Raw genomic sequence first — 18,219 nt, 5'->3', positions numbered from 1 at the left:
CTATAAGCTAAGCCATGTAAAAGTTTAAAGATGCAAATTTGTTTTGATAGAATTACAATATACAAAGATGCAAATTTGTTTTGATAGAATTACAATATACATTTGACCTTTATAAAGCATATCACAGTAGATCAAGGTCCTTTAAACGGAGTAAATACGGGAGGCCAGCAGTTGGTATGTCTGCTGTCAGAAGACCGTCAGTGGCATTCCGATGCTCAGAATCCTGACAGGGGTGCGGTAAGTATACTGACCGTCTTCCTGTAATCCCCTAACCCTCTCTACCTGATGCCTAACCTTAACCCTCCTCCCCCAGCAGCATAACCCGAACCCTCCCCCCATAGCCTAACCCCCCCCTAGTGTCTAAACCTAACCTCACCTCACACCACAGCCTAACCCGCCTCGACATACTTACGCTCATGATGCCGGCAGTCGGGATTCCAGCGTTGGCATTAAGAGTGATGTCAGTATTCCAGCGACGGGATTTTGATTGCCGGTATGCTAACCCCATCCCCATTAAACAGTCTATCACCTATAGTTTCTCTCAACCTTGTTTGGAATCTCCTTGTATTTGCAATTATGGAGTTGACAATGAATTTCCCAAACTAGTGATACCCAAACGCGTTCCTCAAGACTCCCTAACAGTCCAGGTTTTTAAGATATCCATGCTAAAGCATAGGTGACTTAATTATTATCTCAGTCAGTTTGATTATACAGTACCATCTGTGCACAAGCATGTATGTTATGCTCCCCTCCCCTGGACACTACCTTCCACTCTAATTATATTTCTGCTAAGAACTGAATAAAGGGACATGTTGATTATTAGAATGTACTCCACTTTACATTCACTTAATTAGGTACACTTGTCCATTTGCTGTTTAATGCAAATTGCTAATCAGCCAATCATGTGGCAGCAACTCAATGAATGCAAACATAGTCAAAAGGTTCATTTATTGTTCAGACCAACCAACAGAATGGGGAAGAAATGTGATCTTAGGGACTTTGGGCCTGTCGAAGTCAAAAAAATATTACATAAAGAGAACATACAACCTACACACAATTAAGTCGCTATACTTGCAAATACGCGCAGCGAGCACAGCCATATATGGTAATACACGCATTTACATGGACATGCCACAGAGATGGATTCAACACTTATTTCATACAGTACATAATTATAATAATATCAAGCGCCAGACATCATGATGATTTAAAATTACCTAATGAATTAATGTCATGAATGTGTATTATTTGAATACACCTGTCATGTTTACTATTGAAGCAACCAGCTTAATGTGTAGATTCATTTGATACTTGTTATTAAGTTGTAGTACATTGCAACACGGAATTATGATTACATGTATAAAAGCTAAAATCACTCTATTAGAACAATAGAAGCTCCAAATAGGTAATGAACAGGAAACTCAGGCCAGCCCCTTTGGCAGTCTTCAAGGCTGAACCTGGTCAGCATATACAAAGAGAATAGTGACTCATCATGAACCCCTCCCCCAGAAACTAGTTAACACATTTTGCTGGTCACACAGGAAGGTAGTTCCTGTTTTTTGGTCTCAGAGTTAGTTCCTTTTTGGTCTCAGAGGGAGATGGAGGTCTTGCATGATTTTACAGAGGAAATAGAGAGAGAGAGAGAGTCATATGGAGGGACAAACTTATATGAGAAAGATATGGTATTGTATCGCTGGCATATAACTGAAACTGCATATAACTGTATGTAATTGTATGTTCTAACTGTTTACTGTGTGAGTTGTATTCATGTAACTATAGGTATACTGTACTTTGTAATATATATTGAATCCATATCTTTTTAACAACAAATATATACATCAATGAGCTTTGGAACTCAGATAACATGTGGGTGTATTGTTTTCTCTTATGGCATGCAGTGTTGTGCGATGTGCAGTGCACATTCATGGGATATGGTAATAAGAGTTGCAGGCATTTACAATATATATTAGAGCGGGCATTTTAAATATTTGTGAGAAATCAATTTGGCATTCTTAGATGAGGGCTCTTATGGGATATCAGGGTCTTAATGATGCACTGTATATTAATAATGTGGCTGTAATTGACCGGCTCCAATGGACGCATTGAGAAGCTGATGAAAAAAACATTCACGTTAATGTATTTTTGTGTTATCAGTAAGCCAATGATATGAAATTCAAGGGACAATGCGTTTCTCATAATATTTAAGATGCTAAAATGTATTTTTATTGTTGCAAAACAAGGTTCAAAAAAGTCATATTGTGTTTGATTCAGATTGGATTGTTTATCTGTTTAAGTAGGTTTAAAAGTATATTTAAAAGTTGCTGCACAGCCTTGATATAGTGTTTTCTTTTCAACTCAGGCCTAAAATAACTTCAGGTGCTTGTATGATGTTGTTATGAGCCACGGCTGTGGCTCATTCCTGTTTTGCAGTTTTGTTCTGTATTTCATGTTATACTTCTGTTTATGTTCCCCGTGGGTGTCATGGGGTGCTCGGAGCTCACCCTTAAGGAGGGGATACTGTTATGAACCACAGGTAGTGGTTCATTCCTATTTTATGTTTATAAAGTTGTCTTGCATGCCAGGATTTCCTGTTGCTCTGTTTTAGAATACTCTTGTCTGCTGCCGCTGGTGAGTCTGTGTAATTGCAGCTTGTTCCCTTATGTTCAGCCTCACCTGGCTGCTAATTGCATCTGGTCAGTTTGGAATCATGCAACAAGGCAGCTGCATGGGATTATTAATTAGGCCTCTCTGTTATATGCTGGCTGTTTGCAATTCACAGATGCTGGTGATATTCCTGGGTTTTCAGTCTGCTTGAGTTCTGAGCTTGGTTCCTGCTAGTTCCTGAGCTTCCTGTGTCGATTCCTGTGTCAGTCCCTGTGTCGATTCCTATGTCTGATCCCGTGTCCTGCCGTGAGGCGTTCCTGTCCTGAGGTCCAGTACCTTTGCCTGTGCAAGTTTCTGGCTTCTTGGTGTCCACCGGTCTGTCGTTTGGGATTCTGCCTGTCCTCCAGTTCTGAGAGTCTGTGTCAGCAGCATTGGGAGTTCCTGTCCGTTTGCCAGTATTCGTACCGGTTCCGTGAGTAGCGGCACGGCCGCGTCCGTTGGCTTAGGCCGCTGTATTCCCTTATTATTTCTGTCACTGGTGTTTTGCAGAGGGTTCTGCTTATGCTGTCACCGCCGGTACACAAAAGTATTGTGTCGGCGTGTGGTCAGCATTTCCTTTGTTGTTCTTTTCCTTTGGCGGCAAGCCGCACATACTTTGGTTTTAGGTTTGTTAGTAGCCCCTGGCCTTGTTGTTTAGTCAGAGGGCCCCTTGTTATCACCCTGTCTCGGTTCACTCTTTGTCTCTCATTAAGACCTGAGGGGGCATCGAAGTTGGGCAGACGTAATCCGCCCTTCAAACGCGGCTGCCATGGGCTCAAGCAACCATAGTCTCGCAAGAGTGTACTGACAGCACGGGTGAGACAACGGAGATAGGGCGCCAGGGGCTATTCCCTTTCCATTCCCCTTTCCCAGCATTACGTCCTGGTGCTCTGGACTCGCTTCATAACATCTCCCTTGTTCTGAGCACCAGGAACCTAACATTATCACCAGCCATACCACAAAAAAGAAATAAAACTTTTTTTTTTCTTTTTTGGCCCAGTCCAGTGTCTAGTCTAGAATCCAGTCCGGTGTTTAGAATCCAGTCCGGTGTTTAGAATCCAGTCCGGTGTTTAGAATCCAGTCCAGTGTTTAGAATCCAGTCCCGTGTTTAGAATCCAGTCCGGTGTTTAGAATCCAGTCCGGTGTTTAAAAAAAAAAAAAGTCTTGTTTTGTTTAGCAAAATTTAGTCTTGCCTTGTCTTGCCTTGTCTTGTCTTGTCTTGTCTAGTTTTAAATCCTCCTATGTCTACTATGCAAGCCCTGCAGGCATCTCTCGCAGCCCTGAACTCTGTATTCAGTGCTTTGAGACCAGAGCGACTAGAAGTTTTGCAGCAATCCCTAAAGCAACTGCAAAACCTTCTGACTAAAATCTTGCTCATTTTGCCAGAAGTCGTTGAGAGTACATCTATCTCTAAAGAGACTCTTGCTCACAGTATGGTGACAAGAGAATCCTCTGGTTTAATTGAAGAGAAAAGGTTTAAAAGTTTTCTGCGGCCCAGGCTCTCAGAAGAGGAGCGTCTGCGTCGCAGAAACTTAAACTTATGCCTATATTGTGGGGGTTTAGGCCATTATCTGCATACCTGTGAGTTGCGCAAGCCAAAGTGTGGTGACGAGTCTTGCCCTCTGGCCAAGTTGAGTCATGATACAAGACCTACTCCTGTCTCTACTGTGGCAGAGGTACTTGTCACACAACCCACACAAAAAAAGCTCTCTGTCCTATAATTGGGGTCCTTGGGCAAGGGAGCCCCATTATAGATTCAGGAATCAAAAGAGAATGTTTCTCTCCTCTCTTGAGGTTCCTGTGGAAGCGGAGTTGCAAGTCCCTGGAGTGGTGCCTGATGCCCAGGTTCCTGGAGTGGTGCCCGATGCCCAGGTTCCTGGAGTGGTGCCCGATGCCCAGGTTCCTGGAGTGGTGCCCGATGCCCAGGGTCCTGGAGTGGTGCCCGATGCCCAGGGTCCTGGAGTGGTGCCCGTAGCCCAGGGTCCTGGAGTGGTGCCCGTAGCCCAGGGTCCTGGAGTGGTGCCCGTAGCCCAGGGTCCTGGAGTGGTGCCCGTAGCCCAGGGTCCTGGAGTGGTGCCCGATGCCCAGAGTGCTGTAGCGGTACCCGATGCCCAGAGTGCTGGAGCGGTACCCGATGCCCAGAGTGCTGGAGCGGTACCCGATGCCCTAGCTTATAGAGGGACATCAAATATTATAGTTCAGGTGTCCATACCGGAAGGGGTCTCAGAAGCTGTTACCCCAGGTAGGGATTTGAAAAGCGCAACCCTAGAAAGGGTCTCTAAAACCATAGTTCTTGAGGGGAACTCGAGAAGCAAAACCCCAGGAGGGATCTTTGAAGTAATATCCCCAAGTGGGGTATCGAGAGACGCAGCCCCAAAGAAGGGTCTAGAAGTCGCTTCCCCAGGAAAGAACTTAAGAAGCATAGCATTAGTGGAGGATCTGAACGTTATTGCTTCAGCAAAAGTCCCGGAAGTCATAGTCCCGGGAGAACTTTCGATAATTATCGACTCAGAGAGGGAGGCCGATGGCCCGATCCCAGTCAGGGAGGCCAACGGCCCGGTCCCAGTAAAAGAATCCGAGGTGCTGGCCCCAACGGGGTTCTCGGAGGCCACTGCCCCAGCAGGGTTCTCGGAGGCCACTGCCCCGGGTGGGGTTCAGAAAGTCACTGCCCCGGGTGGGGTTCAGAAAGTCACTGCCCCGGGTGGGGTTCAGAAAGTCACTGCCCCGGGTGGGGTTCAGAAAGTCTCAGCCCCGGGTGGGGTTCAGAGAGTCTCAGCCTCGAGTAAGGTCAATAGTGACCAGGTCCTAGCAAAGCACTCCAGTCAGTCAGATGAGAAGGAAACAGATCCTGACTCTGATATCTCAACATCCATAACCTTTGATGGGGACTTAGCCCAATTTCTGGCGCTTTTCAAACACTATTACACTATTATGTTGTCTAGACCATTTCTGGGCATCACTTCAGAAAACCTTGGGCTCTATCTGATTTATTCTTTTAGAGGAGAGCCTTTTGAGTGGGCGACCAGCCTAATGAAAGCTGAAGATCCCATTCTTCAGGATCCCCTAGCATTCAGTGATGCAATTATTAAAAGATATGGTTCCAAAGAAATTGGTTCAGGTTCCTCTAGGTCACCCGTCTTATATGCTGAGAGTCCACCAAATACTGTAAACTCAGCACAAGAGTCTCAGCCCGTTGTTTTGACTGCAGGATGTGCTTTTCTGACTTCTTCTTCTAATAATAGTACTTTACCAGAAAGTTCAGTTCCCAAGGGTAAGAGACCTGTCTCTGATTTGAACGCAGCCTTGCTGGGTGGTACCATCAGTTCAGACAATGTGTGGGGAATTACCTTAGTCAGACCTAAAGAGCTTTGTAAAAAGAAGAAGAAGAAAAAGAAATAATTTTTGACTCTTGCCTTGATAAAAAAAAAAAAAAGGATTTTTTTCCCCTTGTCTTGTGTCCAGTGGCCACCATCAAGGGGAGGGCACTGTTACAAGTTGTTGCTACAGCTTGTTTTTGTTTTCTTGTCTGTTAGACCAGTGTGTCAGGTTTTTTTTTGTATCCCTTGTTCTGGATATTCTGAATTTTGGGGTCTTTTGACCCCTCCTCAAGGGGGGGGGTAATGTTATGAGCCACGGCTGTGGCTCATTCCTGTTTTGCAGTTTTGTTCTGTATTTCATGTTATACTTCTGTTTATGTTCCCCGTGGGTGTCATGGGGTGCTCGGAGCTCACCCTTAAGGAGGGGATACTGTTATGAACCACAGGTAGTGGTTCATTCCTATTTTATGTTTATAAAGTTGTCTTGCATGCCAGGATTTCCTGTTGCTCTGTTTTAGAATACTCTTGTCTGCTGCCGCTGGTGAGTCTGTGTAATTGCAGCTTGTTCCCTTATGTTCAGCCTCACCTGGCTGCTAATTGCATCTGGTCAGTTTGGAATCATGCAACAAGGCAGCTGCATGGGATTATTAATTAGGCCTCTCTGTTATATGCTGGCTGTTTGCAATTCACAGATGCTGGTGATATTCCTGGGTTTTCAGTCTGCTTGAGTTCTGAGCTTGGTTCCTGCTAGTTCCTGAGCTTCCTGTGTCGATCCTGTGTCAGTCCCTGTGTCGATTCCTATGTCTGATCCCGTGTCCTGCCGTGAGGCGTTCCTGTCCTGAGGTCCAGTACCTTTGCCTGTGCAAGTTTCTGGCTTCTTTGTGTCCACCGGTCTGTCATTTGGGATTCTGCCTGTCCTCCAGTTCTGAGAGTCTGTGTCAGCAGCATTGGGAGTTCCTGTCCGTTTGCCAGTATTCGTACCGGTTCCGTGAGTAGCGGCACGGCCGCGTCCGTTGGCTGAGGCCGCTGTATTCCCTTATTATTTCTGTCACTGGTGTTTTGCAGAGGGTTCTGCTTATGCTGTCACCGTCGGTACACAAAAGTATTGTGTCGGCGTGTGGTCAGCATTTCCTTTGTTGTTCTTTTCCTTTGGCGGCAAGCCGCACATACTTTGGTTTTAGGTTTGTTAGTAGCCCCTGGCCTTGTTGTTTAGTCAGAGGGCCCCTTGTTATCACCCTGTCTCGGTTCACTCTTTGTCTCTCATTAAGACCTGAGGGGGCATCGAAGTTGGGCAGACGTAATCCGCCCTTCAAACGCGGCTGCCATGGGCTCAAGCAACCATAGTCTCGCAAGAGTGTACTGACAGCACGGGTGAGACAACGGAGATAGGGCACCAGGGGCTATTCCCTTTCCATTCCCCTTTCCCAGCATTACGTCCTGGTGCTCTGGACTCGCTTCATAACATCTCCCTTGTTCTGAGCACCAGGAACCTAACAGATGTGTGATTTCTTTGTGACAAAGGAAGCCGCATGGTCTGTACTCCATTTTGGACTAACCACATGGCCTGTCCACCATTTTGTGTAACCCTCATGGATGTGGAAGGGGAAAGGAGCAGCGGCCATTTTGGGAAGGTAATTTTTCTAAATGGCTGATTTTCACTGCCCAGAATAATAAGCTCTCCTTGGTCACATCAATCACCATTTATGAGTTACCAATGCATTTATTTAACCCATGCCATAGTCAATTACAAATAGTTTCAGCTGGGCCTAGTGAAAGTTCATAGTGAAATGAATACTTAGTGTAAGAATTACACACAGATATAAAAAAAAAAAAGTTTTTTTTTTTCTTTTACCTCTAGGATTCAGTAACTCTGCTTGCTAGTTTAGGATAGACATTGAAATGTTAATTAACCTGTCCCACTACCCTCTTGAACAGGCATATGAACCTCTGTTGATATGCAAATTAGAGACTTTAAATGAAATGCATTCATTCAGTAGGTGTGTACTGAGTGGGGGTTCTATGAGAGTCAAGTGATATATATTATATAAATATATATTATATATAATAATATTATTATAATTATGTGTATATTTATATCAGTGTATGTTCTGCAAGATAGCTATCCAATCTGAATCATATCATTTAAATTATTGATTATTGCTAGAGTCACTATAGGTCTGTGTGAAATAGGATACATTTGTTGCTATATAGGTAAATTTATAGGTAAATCCAAAATAACAGTATTTTAAGGAAGTAAGCATAAAGCACAAACACAGTCTGGCCTAGTTGTAAAGGTTTATACGGAACAAGTGTGTGTTGTGTTTAGTGGGCAAGTAGTTTTTATTGCTCACATTTATAGAGCTGTGTGATTTACTGCGGATGTACGGTTTTGTACACGTGTCTCAGACAAAGTACGGAACTGCACACGCTGTAAGAGACACACCACGGTCGCGTGTTTGCGCAAAGTGTGTAAGAATGCGGGCGCTGAGTACAAATTATACAATAGTGTCGTTTAGTTCAAAGGTGGGATAGTAGACATTTAATACAATAGCACATAACTATCAGATTTCAAAAGCAGGTTACTCTAAATTTAGTTTAAAAACTGTATTGCCTCTGGGGTAAAGCTATCTATCTGAATGAATCCAACTTTTCTATACAGAAAAGACAAAGTGTACTTGAGCGAGCGAACGTAGGAGTGAGTGGAACTGAACCCCGGAAGTCGGGTCCCGTGGTACATCAAGTAAGAGGAGGCTTGGTGGCGTGAAGTGGCTGACTCACGTTAATAATAATATAGATTGAAATACGCAAATCGTGAGGTGATTTGTAGAGGAGCGTGATAGTGCATTGTATTGCGAAGTATTGAAGTAAAAAGTTTTTTTTGGTATTACGCTCCGGACTGAGGGTCTGAGTTTGTACAACGACCCGTGGTCGTACGGCAGATACGGCAGATAAGTAACAAGTACCTATATGCTGTGCAATTGGACCGCGCATTTGTGGGTGCGATATATATAGCGCAACTGGATACCCCTTTACGAGCTTTTGCGTAAAATCATGGTACCATTAGCGCTGTATAGAGCATACGCAAGTGTGATTTGTGTATAAGGTTATAGGGAGTTTTCGCTGGTCTCTCTCAGGAAAATCTCCAGCGGTGTATATTTACTGGAATAGGTAAGTCACTCCTAAACACTTCCAGTAAATAGAAACTAGATAGGGCCTCACTGGGTATGCGGTGTTCACTATTGGAGTGAGTCGTGGTACTCAGCGGAGATGGAGCGAGTGAAAGCGCTAGGTGTCTTTCACGTCTATCTGCGGTGTGCATTGGGGATTGCGTTTATTGGCAAAAAGTCCGCGATGGGATCCAATTGCACAAGCAGTGGGCGTTTAGAAACTAGGGTTCAGGTTGAGGTGCGGCGGCCCAGGGGGTCAGTGAGGTTTATTATGTGTGAAAAGTATGGTTCACACACGGAGGCTTTTTGCAATGAATAGGTATGATTGACAAAGATAGGGTACCATTCCCTAAGGTGAGCAGCTTTGAACCAGAGGTACTGCAGAACTTAAGGATAAGAATATGTCTGATAAAATCCCGAAAACAAAGGGTCAGACATACAAATTGTTTAAACCTGTGACAGCAAGAGGGGTTGGTGAGTTTGATCCTAAGATATTGCAGGTGGTATGTCTAACCAAAGTCATATAAGACAAGAATGGAAATACAAGAACTGTTTGAACTTGTAGCAACAATAACCAAGTAGGAAGAAAAAAAGAGAATGCAAGTACACCGCCTTATGTAGATGTGGAAGCAGTTACGGCCAGCATACATACTATAGAAAATAAAAAAAATCTGAAAAATATGTCTGTAACCTATATATGTACTAATGAATGTTGAAGTTTTATTTAGGAGAAGGTGACCTGATAATTTTCAGCCATTTCTCATGCACCCAGAGGAGTATCCAACCGGTAAAAGAAGAGCAGTAGCCTGTGGGGGATGTGGCTGAGACCAGTGGAACAGGTAAGTATGGTATCATTCGTGTACATATATAGTAAAACAAATAAATAAATAAAACTAAAAAAATCAAGCAAGCAACGTCAGAAATGGAGAAAAAAAAAAACCTGTCCGCACATTAGTATTTGCCAATAGGAAAGCGAACAGAGACAAGGTAACCCCAGGGTATTTCTTTCAGTTACCATATAAGAAGTATGCATTCCTAGTAATGCCCCTAGTAAAGATGAGCTTGGAAATGTTTGTTGGACCACGTACAGACCCTTAGTACGGGATGAGAAGGACTGAATGAAATACGCATGACCTAGGAGCTTGTTAAACTTTTTTTTTGTTTTTGTCTCTTGCAGAAATAGAAAAACTCTCCATCAGGATAAGACAACTGGTAAACACTAATTCGGCAAATGGGAGATGGCTGTCTCTGTGCAAATGGACGGGTTCAATAAGGCACTGAGTGTCAGGGTGCAGACTTCTTTGCAAAATTGGAAAGGGGTCACAGTAGCTAATCTTAGATAGTGTGCTATTGAACATCACCAGAATAGTGCTAGGCGCAGAGATCAACAGGTGGAGAGGTTGAGGAGGGTAAGTATACTGGCACATACAGGAAAGACCCATCAGTCCAAACCCCAGATCCCTAATGGTCAATAATATGTTACACTTGTAGGAAGGAAGGAAGGAAGGGCATTTTGCCAGAGATTGTAGGAGTAGTAGGACACATAGTCAATATAGATTCCCTAGACAGAAAACACAAGCCACATTATTAAACACATAGACGGGACCAAGGGACATATAGTAAGGAATCATAAGCCATATAGAAAACACAGATTCGGTTAATGGGAAGAACAGAATAAATGCAACTTACTAATGTTACATTTCGCTGTTCTAGATGCATGTCCATCACAGGTAGAGAAAATTAACTCACAGATACCGGGTTCCCTATGAATTTAGGATGGACAGGACACTGGATTGATGGCTGGGATAGTCCCAGTAGAGATAAGACACACAGAAATTTTTTTAAGGGGTATAGACCAAGTGGAGAATCACTTCCCCGTAGTGCCCAATCCAGTTGTCAAATTTTTATAAAATCTTCTTCACCTCTACAAACTCATCTGTCACCAACCTCTATTCAGTTTCTCTACAGTTTTCCTCTTCATCTTTTGCGTTCACACAGGGTGGTACAATACATGGACCCAATTACAGTTCAAACTCCACATGCCTAGGTCCTTCAGAGTTCTGCCCAAACCCAGTATATCTCAACAGCACGATAACACCAGTATTACTGCAGTGTGCCTTGTCATGCACAAAGGGTGGAGAATGGGAATACTGGTGAAGGGAAATTTTGTATAGACACTGATATGCCTGTTGATGAATGGCAAACCTGATATTTTATTTTTCCATTTTCTTCTTCCTTCTCTCCTGTAGAGATGTTTTTTTTCTTTTTGAGTTATGCTCATGGTACTCTACATTGCAAACACACGATAGTTAAATTAAGATACAAAAATTTGTGTTCCCTGCAGGAAGAGGCAGTCTGGAGGACAAAGGGGTATGGCCAGGAGTCCTCAGGACTGTGGGCAGGTGGACACGGTAAGCCAGTAGCCCCCAGAGCATACTTTCAAAGTCTAGCTGAGGTGGCACACGGTCTGACTCATCTAGGCAAAGAGGGTAAGTACAGGCTGATGAGAGCCTACTGGTGTGCGCCAGGATTCTATTCTCATGCAGGTAAGAGAGCAATGACCTGTCTTACTTGCTTGAGGAAGAATATTGGTAAAGCAATACCAACAGAGCCATCCCATATCCCTCCTGCAGACGGATCTTTTCAGGAAATACAAATCGACTTCGTACAGTTAACACCCTTTAGGAATCATTATTATGTATTGGTGTGCACTGATGTTTTCTCAAACTGGGTAGATGCATTTCCTGCCGCTACGGATGCTGCTATGTTTACCGCAAAGAAAAATTGTGCAGAAATTTGTGTGTAGATAATGGTACCCCTAAAGGTTTAGCAAAGCTTGAAATTGTACTATTGTGATCATAGATACTGCCACTAGTATTATGTAGCTTCGGAACCACTCCCAGATCTTCACTCGACGAATCACCCTCTTCGAAATTTGTTTTTGTTTTGGTATTTGTGTCTTTTTGGGTTGTTTTTGGAAGACAACCTCATGTCATGATTGATCCGCACAATGATCAGAAATACACCAATGAGGTGACAGTACAGTACCTTATTGAGATGAGCCAACATTTGAGAACTTGACAAAAGAACTTGAAACTGTTGATTGCTGGTATGCCAAATACTAACTGATTGTGAACCAAGAGACTGTGTGATTGTTCTTACGCTCAGGTTGCCTAATAGACAGGTGGGAAGGACCATACCAAGATTTGTTGACAGCACTAAAGGTCGCCGAAAGAGAGACTTGGGTCCACTCGTCCCACTGCAAGAAGGTCGCTGACCCGGAGAGAACTCGTGATAAATGTCACGATCCGGGTATCTGGACGCCATTTCTTACCCATCAGATGCCTCCTAAGGCTGGCTCAGCGCTCCAGGACCGGATCCCATCTGTTATCCTGATGTGTACATTCCTGTATCCTCTCCTGTCACTCTGGGACGCTGTCACAGTAAACGCCATATTACACCTGGCATGGCGTCTCCCGCGGCCTCCGCCGCCGTCCCTGAACTTCTGCATGCAGAGTGTCTGAGTGGCGATTACGTCAGCCGCGGCCTCCGCTGTGTCCGCGTGGTTGGATGTGCATCTGTCAGCCTGGCGCCTCCTGTCTCCGGTGGCCGGCGCCATTACTGTTTTCATTACCACATGGATTACAAACCAAACTTCCCTCCAAGTGTCTGCATGGGCGCAGCCATCTTGGATTCTGTCAGCTGATAATTTCCACCAATCTGTTCTCAGTATTGATAATCTGCATAATTGCCTAGCCAATCCCTTCCTTGCTGCAGGTATAAATACACTGTGCCTGAGCAAGGAAGGCGTCAGTGCTTTGGTTGTCAAACCTAGTTCCTGTTTGTCTCTCTCCTGTGATTGTCTTCCAGGTTCCAGCTCCTGTCTCAAGACTTCCACCATAGAGACCCGCACCAGCATTCCACCTGCGGTGTAGCCTGACTCTCCAATCCATTGTGGATTCATCTGTTTCCAGCTACAACATTACCTGCTTCCAGCTCAGCTTCCAGCAGAGTACAGCTTCCCTTAAAGGGCCGGTGTCCTTTCTACACTTTACCACTCTCCACCGGTATTATTATTTCTCCGCTCTCAAGTTCTACATTTCAGTTCATATTTCATCGCTCCCAAGTTCATTTATTATTTAACTGGTTCCAGCCAGTATCCACTCCGTGCTAACAACAGTCTGGTTCCAGCCAGTATCCACAGCAGCTGTTTTATCTTCAGCAACCCAGCTTTTCCTGGAACACCAGCTGGCACAATCCTGGGTTATCTCCATTGCTACAGTCGGGCCTGGTAAGGACTTTCCATCTAGAAGATCATAAGAACTATCTCACACTACCAGTGCCCTGTGGCTCCTGCCATCCTGTAGTACCCAGGAACTGTATTTATTCTTTGCTGACTTTTTACGTTTTCTTTTACTGCTGCTGTGTTGCGGAGTTGTCATAATAAACATCATTGACTTTTATCCAAGTTGTCGTGGTCACGCCTTCGGGCAGTTATTATTCATGTTACTTACATGTCCAGGGGTCTGATACAACCTCCCAGGTTCCGGTACATCTCAGCCCCTACAACTGAGGCTGCCTCCCGTCAGCTCAGGCCCTCAGTTGTGACAATAAAGACTTTATTGCTCACATTCATCGAGTTTGTGAACTGTGTGTTTGAAGTGAACTGTGTGTTCCAAGTGAACTGTGTGTTCAAAGAGCAAGGTGGCGAGCAAAGTGAACTGTGTGTTCCAAGTGAACTGTGTTTTCAAAGAGCAAGGCAAAGAGAACCTCGTATCACCAGAGACTCTGTTCCGTGAAGACTGAGAGGCGGCACTGTTGAACACTACCTGAGCGTACTAAAGGACTGCAGAAAGACCAGTCATTGTAATTGATTTGTTATGAACAAGAGTTGTTTTGTTCTATTCCTCTTTTCTCTCTTTCCCGCTGACAAACATTTTCTTTCAGGATATTATATTTTTGCGAGGTTTTTTTTATGAGGAGTCGAGTGTGGGACTGGAACTGGTTCTGTAGGAAGGAGAGATTTCCTTATAGGATCCCAGGATTAGCCGATCAGTTTGTCAAAATCAGAGAAAAATCAAAGGTCTAGTAGTTATGGAGTTCAGAGGTAATCAGGAACATTCAGACAATGGCTATTCACACATTGCAGATAAAGAGCTCATTAATATATGTGGAAGAAAGGTTTATGAGTGTCTCTCCCCGAACTGCGAAGGGTTACGTTATTTAGGAAGGACACTACTTATAACCCTTGTTCAATGATTAAATAGACCTAGCATACGTTCCAGAAATGGAAACAATGTTCAGAAAATGATAGGAATATATAGATCATGAAAATTTTATATGTCACTGTCACGATTTGTTTGTGTCTTCTTCACCTACCAAGCAGAACCTCAATTGAAACCAAATATCAGTGTACAAAGACGTAGGTACATGTATGTGTGAAATGTTCGTCGCAAATCAGACATTATAGGCCAAAGCACTGTCCCAGCATACTCTATAGGTTGAATGTTGTCCCACACCCAACCAGTGGTCCCGTGACCGCCGAGTGCATATAGAGGATGTCTCGTCCTCCTCCCTGTCTTCCCCAAATATAGTCAAGCGTCTGATTTGCGAAATGCATACATACTTGTGTCTAGGTCACCGATTATGGTATGAAATATTTTTTTCTTATGTTAATAATTGATGGCAGTTATTGTTTACTGCCAAAGGGTGGACTGTCGAAGTCAAAAAAATATTACATAAAGAGAACATACAAACTACACACAATTAAGTCGCTATACTTGCAAATACGTGCAGCGAGCACAGCCATATATGGTAACACACGCATTTACATGGACATGCCACAGAGATGGATTCGACACTTATTTCATACAGTACATAATTCTAATAATATCAAGCGCCAGACATCATGATGATTTAAAATTACCTAATGAATTAATGTCATGAATGTGTATTATTTGAATGGAACCAGATACACCTGTCATGTTTACTATTGAAGCAACCAGCTTAATGTGTAGATTCATTTGATACTTGTCATTAAGTTGTAGTACATTGCAACACGGAATTATGATTACATGTATAAAAGCTAAAATCACTCTATTAGAACAATAGAAGCTCCAAATAGGTAATGAACAGGAAACTCAGGCCAGCCCCTTTGGCAGTCCTAAAGGCTGAACCTGATCAGCATATACAAAGAGAATAGTGACTCATCATGAACCCCTCCCCCAGAAACTAGTTAACACATTTTGCTGGTCACACAGGAAGGTAGTTCATGTTTTTTGGTCTCAGAGTTAGTTCCTTTTTGGTCTCAGAGGGAGATGGAGGTCTTGCATGATTTTACAGAGGAAATAGAGAGAGAGAGAGTCATATGGAGGGACAAACTTATATGAGAAAGATATGGTATTGTATCGCTGGCATGTAACTGAAACTGCATATAACTGTATGTAATTGTATGTTCTAACTGTTTACTGTGTGAGTTCTATTCATGTAACTATAGGTATACTGTACTTTGCAATATATATTGAATCCATATCCTTTTAACAACAAATATATACATCAATGAGCTTTGGAACTCAGATAATGTGTGGGTGTATTGTTTTCTCTTATGGGATGCAGTGTTGTGCGATGTACAGCGCACATTCATGGGATATGGTAATAAGAGTTGCAGGCATTTACAATATATATTAGAGCGAGCATTTTAAATATTTGTGAGAAATCAATTTGGCATTCTTAGGCCTGATTCAGAGATCTGCACATGCGTACTTTTAGCACAAAGATGCAGTGGCATTGCAATTAGTGTTCACCTCTCAATCAGCACCTTTGACTGTGAAATTAATGTTGGGGTCAGATGCAGTATTTTTAATGTCCTAGAAACTGCTGCTCTTCTAGGATTTTAATGCACAACATTCTATTGAGTTTATAGGGAATATTTCACAAAACTAATATCATCTAGTGAGCAGCAGTTCTGTGGCTAAAAATATCTTGTTAATGAGAGGGCCCATAGAAGAATGGCCATACTGGTCAAAGCTGACATGAAGGTGACATTAACTTGAATAATGAGTGTTACAACAGTGGTCTACCAAAAAGCATCTCTGAATGCACAGCACTCCGAGCCATTAGGTGGATGGTTATAGTGGCAGAAGACCATACCAGGTTTCACTGCTGTCAGCTAAAAAACAGAAAACAACCATTGATGGTTGGCATTACCTAGCTGGGAGAGATGGTGACCATTAAGTATGTTCTGAAGAGGAATGCCTCTACTCCTGTGTACACCAGTAGTCAATAGTTAGTGGGACCCTGCTTATTTGTGCACTCATTGTCAAAACCCTGATTGAGAGCTTGCTACAGTACCTACATGACATCTCCGGAGACCGAAGCATACTGTCTATATCTACTCCCGTGCCTATTACTAGCTGGACACTGTAGACTGGGCAGGGACATCACAAATATATACATCCCCGCTGTTAGGCGCCGGGGTCCGCTCGTCGGTGCGGCCCGGCGCCTAGCAACCAGGGACGCCGTGCGCGTACAGCCGCCGGCTCCCTGGCAACGCTAGACGCCGGGCGCACGGAGCCGCACGGACCCTAGCAACGGGGACGCCACTTACGGACTGCGTTTCCCCGTTGCTGGGTTCAATTTAATTAATAGATATCTGTTTTCCTGGCCATGCAGCTTGGCAGCTGTATGGCATCTAATCCAATCAGCCTCCAAACAGCTGATTGGAGGACTCCCTGTTAAATACACTTCCTGGGCTTCTCACAGACGCCGGTAATAGCTTCCTGCATGCTGAATCTGTTTGCTGTGAGTGTTTCCAGTCCTGCTGTATCCGGTCGTTCCTGTTCTCAGTTGTCCTGTACTCGGAAGTCGTCATCTGTTCCTGGAGTCCTGACTGAGCACCTTTTGAACATCCAGTGGTGTTCGTGAGTCACGGCGTAGCCGTGTGTTGCGGCTTGGGCCGCTTTATTATTTGTCATTTATTATTTGTGTTTCGGAGCTTTTGCGGAGGATTCCGCTCCCACAGATCCACTCTGGTATCCAGCGGTGCTGGGTAGGAGTACGGACTAGTGGATTTTGGTTGTCCTTTTCCCTGGCGGGTTACCGCACATACCTCAGGTTTAGTCAGTTAGTTTGTAGCCCCTGGCCTGGTTGTTTAGTCAGAGGGCCCCTTGTTATCACCCTGTCTCGGATTTCCCTTTGTCTCCCATTAAGACCTGAGGGGGCATCGGAGTTGGGCAGACATAATCCGCCCTTCAAACGCGGCTGCCATGGGCTCAAGCAACCATAGTCTCGCAGGGGATTTCTGACAACACGGGCGAGACAACGGAGTTAGGGCGCCAGGGGCTACTTTCTATTCCCGCTCCCTTCCCCAGCATTCCGTTCCAGTGCTCCGGTCCTTGCAATAGGACCACCTCAGACCAGAGTGCTGGAATTATAACTCCCGCTCTCTCTATTGAGGGCATTTTGCTCTCTGTCTGTGGGGCACTCTGCAGGGGCAGCTCATGAAATATCACCAGGTGCAGAGAGAGCCACGCCAGGCCCCGGTAAAGGAGTGGGGGTGTGGCTTTATAATGTGGGCATGACTACATCCTATAATATTAAATTATTTTGCTGCCCTGCGCGCTCCACAAGGGGGGAATCGTTTTAACACGGAGGGGTGGGAGGGGGGTGGCGGGGGAAGAACCCACTTAATAACTTAATTGGTCTGGAAGCGTGTCCCTCTTCCCCGGCCGTGGGATGATGCTGACCATTAGAGAGCAAAGACTCAGACACAGCGTCAGAGTCTTTGCTTTCTATGTGCAGCGCCAGCTTACAGAAGGGATCACCGGGAAGATGTCGCCGGCCACACCACTGGATGGTATACTCAGAATGGGGGAGGGGGTAGCAGACCTGGGCCTCCGCTGGTACGCTCCAAAGCCTGGGCCCAGGTAATTTGTACCCACTCCCTCCCTCTCTGCAACACTGAGTATCATCCCACACACTGCACACCATCATACCTGATTTTGTATCTCATGTGTAACAAGGAGATTAATTATTGCTTAAATTCTGCACTTTATGCAACACTGGCAATCATCTGGCCTCAGAGGTAGATCCGC

The 18,219-nt window shown here is 44.4% G+C and overlaps 1 protein-coding gene across 1 annotated transcript in view; it reads right to left on the bottom strand.

Annotated features, from left to right (window-relative positions):
- Positions 1-18,219, bottom strand: part of LOC134929607 (collagen alpha-2(VI) chain-like) — a 123,391-nt gene that overhangs the window by 77,593 nt on the left and 27,579 nt on the right. The gene's annotated exons all lie outside the window — the stretch shown is intronic.

The sequence above is a fragment of the Pseudophryne corroboree genome, chromosome 5, assembly GCF_028390025.1.
Source record: "Pseudophryne corroboree isolate aPseCor3 chromosome 5, aPseCor3.hap2, whole genome shotgun sequence".
Lineage (NCBI taxonomy): Eukaryota > Metazoa > Chordata > Amphibia > Anura > Myobatrachidae > Pseudophryne > Pseudophryne corroboree.
This window is presented reverse-complemented; position numbering and strand designations above follow the sequence as displayed.